This window comes from Panthera leo, chromosome B3, assembly GCF_018350215.1.
Source record: "Panthera leo isolate Ple1 chromosome B3, P.leo_Ple1_pat1.1, whole genome shotgun sequence".
NCBI lineage: Eukaryota > Metazoa > Chordata > Mammalia > Carnivora > Felidae > Panthera > Panthera leo.
The window spans coordinates 40,294,101-40,306,007 of NC_056684.1; the positions used below are offsets into that span (position 1 = coordinate 40,294,101).

Consider the following 11,907-nt stretch of genomic DNA (forward strand, 5'->3'; position numbering starts at 1 on the left):
CAACTAACCCAAAAATTTGAAAACAGTTGCATGGGCTAAACCATGCCCTTGTGCTGTTGTTTGCATCTCAAAGACTCTTTTTAGTCTTCACTTTGTGCAGTAGGTCCAGGGATAAAAACTCCCCCCAGCCTACACCCAACCCATGTGTATGGCCCCCTCCTCTCTCTCCTTAGTTCCTTTCCTTTTCTGCAGCCGCAATTTTGGCCATCTTGTCCTCACCCACATCAATCCCAGATCCCCCTAATGATAATTAGGCTTCCTTGTATTGGCAATGACTCCAGAGGCCACCAGGGGGCAGTGTCAGGGTGCAGAAAACGCTTGGTTTGGACTGGCAGAAGCATGAGGTTTGTTATTACCACCTGATTCAGCCCTGATTCCAGGTTTGGAATTTCAGGAAGTCAGCTGGGGTCACTCCCTGAGGGTGCAATATGGCTCGCCATTCCCTGCATCACCTCTGAAGTGCAACTTTCTACCTGGACTCCCTGTCCCTGCCCCGCCACCCACCTGTCGGATTCCCCAACCACCCAGCATTCACTAATGTCACGCTGATCTTCCTAAACCCACTTTCCACAGATGTTTCAAGAGCCTTTAATGACTCATCATTACATACAGCTTTTCAGAAGTGGAGTCTCAAGACGCTGATCCCTGTTAGGTCAAAGAGAGTGGGATGGAAAGAGCTTCTACTTCTGTCATGTTGATTGTGATCCTAAGGGCAAGAAGCCTTGTTATTCCCACTGCACAGATGAGATTGAAGCATACCAAGAAAAGTGACCAATTCAGCCATCAAGCAGAACTCACAAGTTCTAACTGTTCTTGCTAGATAATATGGGGTATATAAAAACTTACATATGGTTTCCATCCTCAAAGAAACTACAACTTGTTAGGAAAACACGAAACACATATATGAAAATGTAATTAACTCCTCTAATAGCTTCTAAATGGATAGTAGAGGCAATAATGACAGGAACTCAAAGAGGTCCCTGGATCTGAAGGGAAGGCTTCACAAAGGCAGCAGTGGTCTTCACACTTGGGCACATGTACCCCTAGAGGTGCAAAAAGGCTTTCTTAGCGAAGGGTAGGTGGCAGGGTTATGTTGATGGGAATCAACTTCCAGAACATCATCTTCAACAAGGACTAGGCTGTGCCTGTGAACGCGTCTCCTCCCTTCATTTCCACAATTTCTTGGCTCCCATTTTACAAAAGACAAATGTGTTAGCCATCAGTGCTGCTCATCCATGTTCCCTGTTCTCTTATAGGTACTTTCCCACCTTTTAGAAGTCAGGTGTGGCCATGTGACTTGCTTTGGACAATGATACATGAGCAAAAATGTGTCTTCTGGGTGGAAGCATTTAAGAGCCAGTGTATGATTCTCCTTACCTTCTCTCTGCCATGGTGACCAATGACATTTCAGATGATGAGGTCTAGATCCCTGAATGACGATGGCATGGATCAGAACCCTCAGCTGACCTGCGATGGATACGTATTGTGAGTTTGGGGGACAGAGGGGAGAAGAATCTTTGTTGGTTTAAACAATTGAAATTTTTGGTATTACTTGTTACTATAGCATAATTTAACCTATACTATTGTACAAAAGACTTATCTTTGGCCCATCCTAACTCTCATTTTGGTATGTTGCCTTGGTGTGTAAAAATCTCTGGGGCTCCAAAGAAACAATTTTTTTTTAGTTTATTTATTTATTTTGAGAAAGTGATAGAGAGTGGGAGCAGGAGAGGGGCAGAGAGAGAGGAAGAGAAAGAATCCCAAGCAGTCTCCACACTGTCAATGCAGAGCGCAACGCCAGGCTAGACCCCATGAACTGAACCCATGAACTGTGAGCTCATGACCTGAGCTGAAATCAAGAGTAGGCCGCTCAACCAACTGAGCCACCCAGGTGCCCCCAAAGAAACAATTTAAAATAGTGATTTCAATATTGAGAAAGCAAATGACTCGGGTTGTCTGGGCAACAAATTGTTTTGCAAATCAAAATTTCCCAATATTTTGCCTTCCACAATTGAAGGAAGTAAAACAAATTCATTTGTCACCTGTTGAATGATTAGGTGGAATTGAGCGACCCTGCCCAAACTTCTTCAATTCCCATGTACGTGTTTATGTGAACGAGATTTCTCAGCATTATCATCTATAAAAATAGGATGTAGAGATAAAATTGATGCTGATCACTGTCTCATTCCAGCATGTATATGACTATTTCAATATGAGTTGTATTTCTTTTTCTTTTCTTTCTTTCTTTCTTTTGAGTTGTATTTTTTATAAATTTTACTATTTGGGGCACCTGGCTGGTTCAGTCAGTAGAGCAGGGGACTCTTGATCTTGGGGTCATGAGTTTGAGCCCCATGTTGGGCATAGAACTTACTTTAAAACTTTTTTTTACTCATGTTTAATAATGCTCTATCAACATTTGCAAAATATTTATGTTGTTTGACAAACAGTAAACTAATAATAATTGTAATGATAAGTCAATCCAGAAGAAAATCGTAAACTCTGGAGGCTTATGGCCACAAAAAATAAGAAAAGAATACAATTTTAATTTTTATATAAATATAAACATATATATTTATGGCAGAGAAGTATTGTTTGATGATCAATAAAAGATTTTCAAGGGGCACCTGGGTGTCTCAGTCGGTTAAGCATCTGACTTCGGCTCAGGTCATGATCTCATAGTCTGTGGGTTCGAGCCCCACATCGGGCTCTGTGCTGACAGTTCAGAGCCTGCAGCCTGCTTCAGATTCTGTGTCTCCCCCTCTTGCTGCACCTCCCCTGCTCACACTCTGTCTCTCTCTCTCTCTCTCAAAAATAAAAGTAAATATTAAAAAAAATAAAAGATTTTCCAGCATAAACTATGTATTACATTATGATAGCATTATATGGGAGAAGTGGAAAGAAAATTCAAGGACAAAAGCAATGATGTAAATTTTCCTCTAAGAGCTTGCTTATGCAATTCGCAAATGGTGATGATGAGTATCAAATCACTGTGATTCCAGTGAATACATTTAATATAAGTTTTTTTTAATGTCAATATTGGGGGGCGGGTGTGCTGGGGTGGCTCTGTTGGTTAAGTGTCAGACTCTTTTTTTTTTTTTTTAATTTTTTTTCAACGTTTTTTTATTTATTTTTGGGACAGAGAGAGACAGAGCATGAACGGGGGAGGGGCAGAGAGAGAGGGAGACACAGACTCGGAAACAGGCTCCAGGCTCCGAGCCATCAGCCCAGAGCCTGACGCGGGGCTCGAACTCACGGACCGCGAGATCGTGACCTGGCTGAAGTTGGACGCTTAACCGACTGCGCCACCCAGGCGCCCCAAGTGTCAGACTCTTGATTTCCGCTCAGGTCCTGATCTCATGGTTGGTGAGATCGAACCCTGTGTTGGGTTCTGCGCTGACATCACAGAGCCTGCTTGGGGTTCTCTCTCCCTCTCTCTCTACCCCTCCCCCACTTATGCGCACATACTCTATCAAAATAAATAAATAAACTTTAAAAAAGAAGTTAAAAAATAAATAAAATGTGGATAACAGGGCACCCGGTTGGCTCAGTTGGAAGAGCATGACTCTGGATCTCAGGCTCATGAACTCAAGCCGCACGTGGGGTGGAGAGATTACTTAAGTAAATAAAAACTTAAAAAAAAATAACATAAAATGTAAATATTTCCATTACACCAGAAATCATATCCTTTACAACTGCAGTTGACCCTTGAACAATGTAGGTTTGAATTGTAAGGGTGCATTTATATGTACATTTTTACAGTACAGTACTTCCTTATGTTTTTTTTAATAACATTTTATTTTCCCTAGCTTATTTTATTGTAAGAACACAGTATATAATGCATACAACATACAAAATATGTGTTAATAGACTATGTTATTGGTAAGGCTTCTGATCAATACTAGGCTCTTGGTAGTTAAGTTTTTTTTTTTAATTTTTTTTTTTTTAACGTTTTATTTATTTTTGAGACAGAGAGAGACAGAGCATGAACGGGGGAGGAGCAGAGAGAGAGGGAGACACAGAATCCGAAGCAGGCTCCAGGCCATAAGCCCAGAGCCCGACGCGGGGCTCGAACTCACAGACCGCGAGATCGTGACCTGAGTTGAAGTCGGACGCTTAACCGACTGAGCCACCCAGGTGCCCCTTGGTAGTTAAGTTTTGAGGGAGTCAGAGTGGTATGTGGGTTTTTGACTGTATGGAAGTTGGTACCCCTAACCCCTCTGTATTCAAGGGTCAACCGTATTTAAACCTAGTTGGAAAAAAATTTTTTTAACTTCAAGAGAATATATAGTTTTTTAAAAACCTGCTTTATTGAGGGGTACATAATTTAAAACTTTGTTTAGGGTGTTCATGGGCTAAATTAAAAAAAATGTTTAATGTTTATTTATTTTTGAGAGAGGGAAACAGAGTGTGAGCAGGGAATGGGGGTGCAGAGAGAGAGGGAGACACAGAATCTGAAGCAGGCTCCAGGCTCTGAGCTATCAGCACAGAGCCTGACACAGGGCTTGAACCCATGAGCTGTGAGATCATGACCTGAGCCAAAGTCAGACGACTGACTGAGCCACCCAAGCGCCCTCATGGGGTAAATTTTTGAAAGACTACTGCCTTGAGTGATGGGCTGGATTTGGCTTGGTAGAGGAGGAGGAGAAAGGCATTCTGGGTATGAAAAAGAGAAAAGCTATGGGCACAAAAATTGGGGAATAGGAAACTGTGAGTCGATCAGTTCATGGAGATAAGCAGGAAAGATAAACTGAGGTGAGACTAACAGTTAGCAGGCTAAGGCATCTTATGCATGATTATAATCTCCTTGTAAAATATTAAAGCTTTAGGGATAGGCTTGGGACCATCACCTCCATTTCTGGTCTCCTCCTCACCTCCCCAGAGGTGACCTTGGTTTTCAGTTTGGTGTTAGCTCCTTCAGGTGTGCTTCTGCGTATTCACATGCACATCTTGCAGGTTGCTGCATGAGAGAACACCTAAGGTAAGGAGTTTCAGCTTTATCACAGGGTCATTAGCAAGCAGGTGCTGGGGATTGCTCCAGTACATTACTTTTGTAGGCTTACAGCTGGAATTTGCTCACTGAGAAAAGGAGAATTATGATTTGGGGGTAAGGGAAGGAGTGGGGGGACAATTTTGGCACAAAGCATGTGACATAGTATTGTCAGAGGGTGGCATTAAGCATCATGTCACTGGAAAGTGGAGGGGATGATGCAGAAAAGGTGGCAGAAGGACACCCAATCCCATCTTTGTTTGCTCATGGATATACTTGCTGCATAGAAATATTCTCTCTAGAAACAGGTGGCCCTCTTGGTTTCTTTTTTTTCCCCCTTTTGATAGAGACAAAGGCCCAGAAAACTATGTAGTAATCACACAAGTATGATGAGCAACAGCAAGTGATACTTAGCCTCAGTGTTGAGGACAATGGGGACCGTAGGGACTGTGGGAAAATGGACAGCCCACACTCTTTCTAAGGGAACGGTCATTACTCAGCCCAGTCAATGTTGTCTTGGGGAAATAGGACATCAGTCTTACCCATATCTTCTGATTTCTTCAAGAGACTATAGAAATTGGGATTTTTGTGTGAAATCTTTCAATATTGGTTCAAAAATTTCTTAAGTGCTGTGCTGGCTAAGCAAGGCATGTGTTTACAGGATGCATTTCACCTGTATGCTGCTAGTTTGTGACCTTTGTATTAAGGCTTCTTGTCTGAAGGCTGAGTACTGGACCATCATATAATCTCTTGGCATGCTGCCTGGCTCTAAGATCTGTGGTTATGAAGGATTCTAGGCTTTTTAGGGAGATGCTGTGAGAATTATTGACTCCACTCCCCATGTCTGGTTCCCACCTGCTTTCCAACATCCCTCTAGCAATGGAGTTCTGCCAGGAAGCTGGAAGCTTTGCAGAAGATTCCAGAAGCATCCTCATAAATCTGGGGAAGTCAGCCAATGTAGATTCACTAGAAGTCAAGACTTCAGGGAGTTGGTCTTAGGCCTCCAGTGTCCCTCTCTCAGGCGTTGGGGCGGGTTCTTGTGCCTCTCCCAGGGCACAGCCCAGTGGGAACATAGACTGGTGACTATTTCTCAAAGGGCTTTGTCTTGTGACTAAATCCAAGCAAGGCAGTCAGACACAAATGAAAAAGTGCGCTTGCGCACACACGTGTGCACACACACACACACACACACACACACTGTCCCCAGCACTTCCAAGAACTTTTCCCACGCAGTCCCCTGGCTGCCGGAAGGGCAGCTGGTCATGGGAACAGACTGGAGGCCCCCTCCCCCAATGGAAGCTCCACCCTGCTCCATTTACTCCCAGCCATGCAATCCTGGTCCCCTCCACCCGCTTACTACTTCCAAGGAAGGAAATAGCTGAACAATGCAGCAGATCAGAGACTGGGCACCGAGCCAAGAGCCCTGGGCTCCAGCCCCTGGCTGCCCTACTCCCACTGCACACCCCTCCCTCTCAGTGGCTGTTGCTGAAGGTTGCCTTCCTCAGACCTTCCCCCCTACCTTCTCACCATCCCTGGGAAACTTCAGATGGCTGACATCACCTTTCACCCCTTTCCTGGGTTGGCCCCTTCCTTGCTGTATGGTAGCCAGGGATGTCTGTGCTTCCTCTTGGGTATGATTCCTGGCATGAGGGACAGAAGCTAGGCTTTGATGGAAATTTTGGTCAGTGGGTATGGGTGGGAAGGAGGGGTCACTTTTCCTGAAGTTTTTTTCCAGAGGTGAAAGCAAGTCCTGAAAATAGAGAGAGTGCTGGAACAAGAGCCCCCGGGAGTCCTCATTCTCTCTTCTGGGCAGAGCCATCTTGATGGGGCAGGAGGGGATAGAGGCGCTCACAGGCCTGTTGGGGCCATATTCTCAGAGGAACAGAAAGGAATCACTAGTCATTTCCAGTTTCCTTGGTCTGGGAAGTTGGTGGGAACCACTACTTTAGTCTTTCCTTATTGGTCTCAAATAATGTTCTCCTTGGGTCCGGAACCCCACGCCCCAGGCAGTACTGCTCTTTGCTCATTCTCGGTTCTAGTGCTTTCCCCTGCCTTGCCTTCTGCCTGGCACTTCCTGCCCTGGGAGCCAAGGGGCAGGGTTCCTCAGTAATCTTTGCCACCTCTAAAAGCCAGGCTTCCTCTTCTTCCCCAGATCCTGACTCAGGGAGTAGGGAGTGGGTTAGAAGTTAGAGTTTGTGAGGGGAGCTCACCAGATAGATGACAACAGGCCAATCCTCAGGCCCTTTCTCCTGATGGATGAGATGAGTCCTGAATCCCAGTCTCCTTTCCCTGACATTTGGCTTCCCTCCTTCAGCGATTTCTGTCCCTGTGTAGTTCTGCCATATGCAAGGGGCCACTTGGGAGCCTAAAGTCTTGAGAGCAGGGAAGAGTGCTCAAGAGCCCACTCCCAAACTCCCAGATTGTAGGTGAGAAGCTCAGGCACAAAGAGCGCGTGTGCATTGCCCAAGAGCAACAACCAGTAAAAGGGAGAAAACTGGGACTCTCAGGTTTTCTGACTCCTGGGCAATGTCTTTCTGCAAACCTTCTACGATTTCCAAAGGCAGTGTTGGCATAGCCCTGAGAGGGAACAGAAGAAAAAATGTCAGTCACTTGATGTCCTAATCTTCTTGCTTGGGCCTTTTGGAACCTCTATTTTTGTCTACTTTTTTTAGTACCTCAGGCTCTATTTTCACCTTGAAAAAGTGATATTTGAATTGTCTTTTGTTCTTAGCAAAGAAGCCGATGCTTATTCCTCTAAACTCCTGCACTGAGGGGCTGAGCAACCCTCTTTTGCACTAATCTTGGCATCTGCGCTTGCTTCTAGTTTGTTTCGTACGTGTAAATCATGTCTCTCCAACGATGCCGCAAGTCTGCCTGCACAAAATAGTCACTGAATGTTATCAAAATAAAAAAAGTGTCTACACTTGAGTGTCTACTACAGCCCAGGCTTTTTTGCATCTCACCCTTGAAGAGCTTCCAGTCTAAAGGGCGTAAGAGACTGTGTACAAGGCAACAACTGACTAATGACAGCAGATGTGACAGTTGATGTGAAGGGAATGCCCAGGGTTTAGTGATGTTCCCAAGGGCTCTCTGAGGAGGTAGCATTTTAGGTGAGATCTCAAGGATGGGAAGCCAGCCTTATGAAGATCTGGGGAAAGAGAGATCTGGGCCAGGAGAATAGTGGGAATAAGTGCCCTGAGCTTGTCATGTTTGAGACCCTGAAAAGGAGCCAGAGTCACTCCAGGAAGGAGAGGGATGCAGGAAGCATCAGAATATGCAGGAGGCTCAGGTCCAACAAAGTCTTATATGAAGGAGAGGTGAGGAATTTAGATTTTATTTTATTATGAGTTAGGAAGCCACTGGAGGGTTTAAAGTACGACATGATCTATATTCTGATTTTTATTGTCTGTCTATCTATCTATCTATCTATCTATCTATCTATCTATCTATTTTTTGAGATAAATAGCTAGTTTATTTTTTTCTGAGCATGAACAGCTCATTTCTGGAACACGGTAGGTAACCTGTGTTTGAGTTCAACATGATTTCTTTTTTGTTTGTTTTGTTTTCTGGGTTTATTGAGATGTAAGTGACATACAGCACTGTATGAGTTTAAGGTGTACAGCATAGTGATGTGTCTTACATACATTGTGAAATGGTTATCACAGTAAATGTAGTTAACACCCATCATCTCACAGAGATATTTTTAAAAAACCAGACAAAAAAAAAACAAACCCAAAACAATAACAAATTAGTATGTGTTTTTTCTTCTCCTTGTGATGAGAACTCTTCAGATCTATCCACCTAACAACCTCCCTATACATCACACAGCAGTGTTGACTAGAGCCATCATGTTGTATGTTCTACCCCTAGTTCTTATTTATAACTGGAAGTTAGCACTTTTTGACCACCCTCATCCAATACCCCCGCCACCTACCTATATTTTTAAAATACTTAAAACATTAATCATCCTGGCTGCACTGGAAGGAATGGGCTGGAAGAGGGCAAGAAAGGAGACAGGAGGTCATTTGGAGGCTGCAGTGATCCGAGCAAGTGATGGTGGTGGGTTGGACCAGGGTGGAAGAGATGGAAAAGAAATATACCCCTTCTGAGACAGAAATGACAGGACTAGTTATGATGTGTTGGATACAAGAGGGGAGGGGTGAAGGAAAGAGAGGAATTGTAACAACAACTAGGTAGCTACCTGAGCAACCAGATGGTGGTGGGGCCATTTGTGAAGATGGGAAACATGGGCAAGCCTGGGGAGGGACAAGGTTTGAGGGGGCAGGTGGAATCAAGGGTGTGGGCATGTGAGGTTAATAGTGGTATCATCACTTAATAGTGATGTCAGGTTGTCATATGATTGTCATATATCATGTCATATGGCCTATATTGCACCATCCTCAAAGAGCTAATGTTACACTTGATGGGCAACTCTCTTAAATCTATTATAATCTATGGATCTTCCCTCTCCACTTCTTTATCACCCCCTTTTTGGTGAAGAAATAGAGATTTTTGTCCTTCAGAAATTTCCTATTCAGGATTTTGCTGATTGCATTCCTATGGTGACATTTAACCATTTCCTCTATCTCCTTTCATTTTCTGTAAATGGTTGTTAGATATAAAGGCTTGCTTTGATTCAGGTTCAGGTTTTCATCAAGAATACTCCATAGGTGGTGCTGTGTCTTTTCATCAGGAGGCACATAACCTTCAAGTGTCTCTCCTTTGTAACATTAGAGCTATTGATGATCTTGATCTCATTGAGGGTTTACAAAATGGTGATGTTCTATTATTCCTTTTTCTCTTATTACCTGATTGGTTACCTTGAGGTATTGATTTTGTTTTAATGTTTATTTGAGAGAGAGAGACAGAGTGTGAGTGGCGGACGGGGAGATAGAGGGAGACAAAGAAGCCAACACAATTGGAGGAGACAGAGCAAGAGAGTGATTATAGTAATGGATGATGAAAATGAAGGTAAGAAAGAAGGAATATGAAAAGTGAATCTCATGAGTAGTGAGACATTAGTGAAGTCAAGGGATCAGAACTCATGATAAAGGTCAAAGAATTATTAAGGGAGATTTAATTAAGGAAAAGGTTGTAGTTGGAAAGTCTCCATTTTGGAAGTGGAATGGCTTTTGGTGAACACAAAGTTGAGGGTGTGACTACGCAAGTGGGCAGCTGCTGTGGAGTGTGGAAAATATCTCTGGAGATGAGGTGGTCAAGGAAGTGATGGAGAGGCCATCACATGGATGTGGAGCCCACTCAATATAACAAAATTTAGGGTGGAGAGAGAGGCAATGAGCCAAGAGTTAAATGATGGGCAGTGAGAGACCTGGAGGTTGATTGAGGACAATAACCAAGATGGTATGCCCAGACAGTGAAGCTTCAAAGGAACAGGGTTTTTGTAGGAGGGGTTGGGGGAGCACTGGCTTAGAAATGGCATTCAGGTTGGGAGAGGAATACACTTACCACTTCCTGACCTGAGGTACAGGAGAATGAGAAGAAAATAACATTCACTTAAGAGTGCTGCTAAAGAATCAGTGTACAAATCAGGGCTAACAAAATTTTAGGTAAGTCAAGGAGGTGAAGACAACATTCTGAGAAAAGGCTAACGATATGGAGAAATTGCTGATTACAGGTTGCAGAGGGCACAGAGGAAGGATGTGCCTGAGGGCAGGGAGCAGGGAACTTATGCCTAGTGGGAGGACAAGGATGGAGGTGATAATAGATGAGGGAGCTTGAACCTGTGGTGATGACTGAAGTAAATAGGGATAGGGGAATGATGGGACACAGTGCTGTCCAGAACTTTTGGTGTTGATGGAAAATCTGCACTGTAACTACTAGCCACACATGAATATTAAACACATGAACTGTAGTCAGTGGGACTGAGAGGTTGAATGTTTAGCTTTACTTCATTTTTTTTTTAAGTTTATTTCTTTTTGGGGGGGAAGGGACAGAGAGACGGGGAGAGCACCGTACGGTCAGCACGGAGCCTGGTGTGGGGCTTGATCCCACGAGCCATAAGATCATGACCTGAGCCAAAATCAAGAGTTGGAGCACCTCATAGCTTTACTTCATTTTAATTAATTTAAGTTTAAATAGCCACATGTGGCTAGTGGCTATCATATTGGACAGCACAGGTTAGAAGAAGGTGGCTTCCCATTTTTGTGACGTTTTCACTTGCTGGCCAGGTGGCCATCAGGATGATCATTCCCCCAAATAGCAAGGTGTGCAGAGACCTTCTCATTCCTCTATCATATGAATCCAGACAAAGCACAGAATCAGGCCATTTGGGGTCCAAATTCTATCTCCACCACTCACTGGCTTTGAATTAGCAAATAAATTAACTTGCTTGGTATGTATAGGCCTTCAATAAATATTAGTTGGCAAAATCTCCCTGAGGTTTCTTTTCATCTGCAGAATGGGAGTGGGGAGCTATTGTAAAAATTAGTGCCTTAGCGTGATGTTCAAGAAATAGTCCCTAATATTGATGTAGTGAATTCTCAATATTTGCTGATTGGTCAAAAACTATCCTTCAGGTCAAAATGTTACTTGTTCAGGGATGTGCTGGCAGAAATGAGACATCCCAGTTCCCTTTGAGTTCCAGGTCTCTGGGACCACAAGATGGAATAGATCAGGGCTGGATTTAATTGTTCAGTTCTGCTATATACTGACATAAGAATATTCCACACCTGAACTTGGAAGTGGTGGTAGGGATAGCCGAGGGGACAAGGAAGAGGATCTAAAGTGAACCAGATTGTGGGAGACTGTAGTCATAATCTGGGAAGTTCTAGTATCATTTACTGCTCTGATTTTTGCTGGAAAAACCTTTGTTTGGTAGCTCCAACCTTTCTTCCATCCCTGTATCCCCATCATCTAAGAACCGAAAACATGGCGTTTGTGAAGGAAAGTAGCAGTGCCCT

At 43.7% G+C, this 11,907-nt stretch overlaps 1 long non-coding RNA gene across 1 annotated transcript; it reads right to left on the minus strand.

Moving 5' to 3' along the window:
- Positions 1 to 613: 613 nt before the first annotated feature.
- Positions 614 to 9,371, minus strand: LOC122221924. The gene is made up of 7 exons (XR_006203509.1): positions 9,189 to 9,371; positions 7,198 to 7,564; positions 6,507 to 6,737; positions 5,843 to 6,098; positions 4,848 to 4,957; positions 1,378 to 1,467; positions 614 to 706 (listed from the first exon to the last, which is right to left on the minus strand). It is a non-coding gene; the product is annotated as an uncharacterized LOC122221924 (long non-coding RNA).
- Positions 9,372 to 11,907: the final 2,536 nt, after the last annotated feature.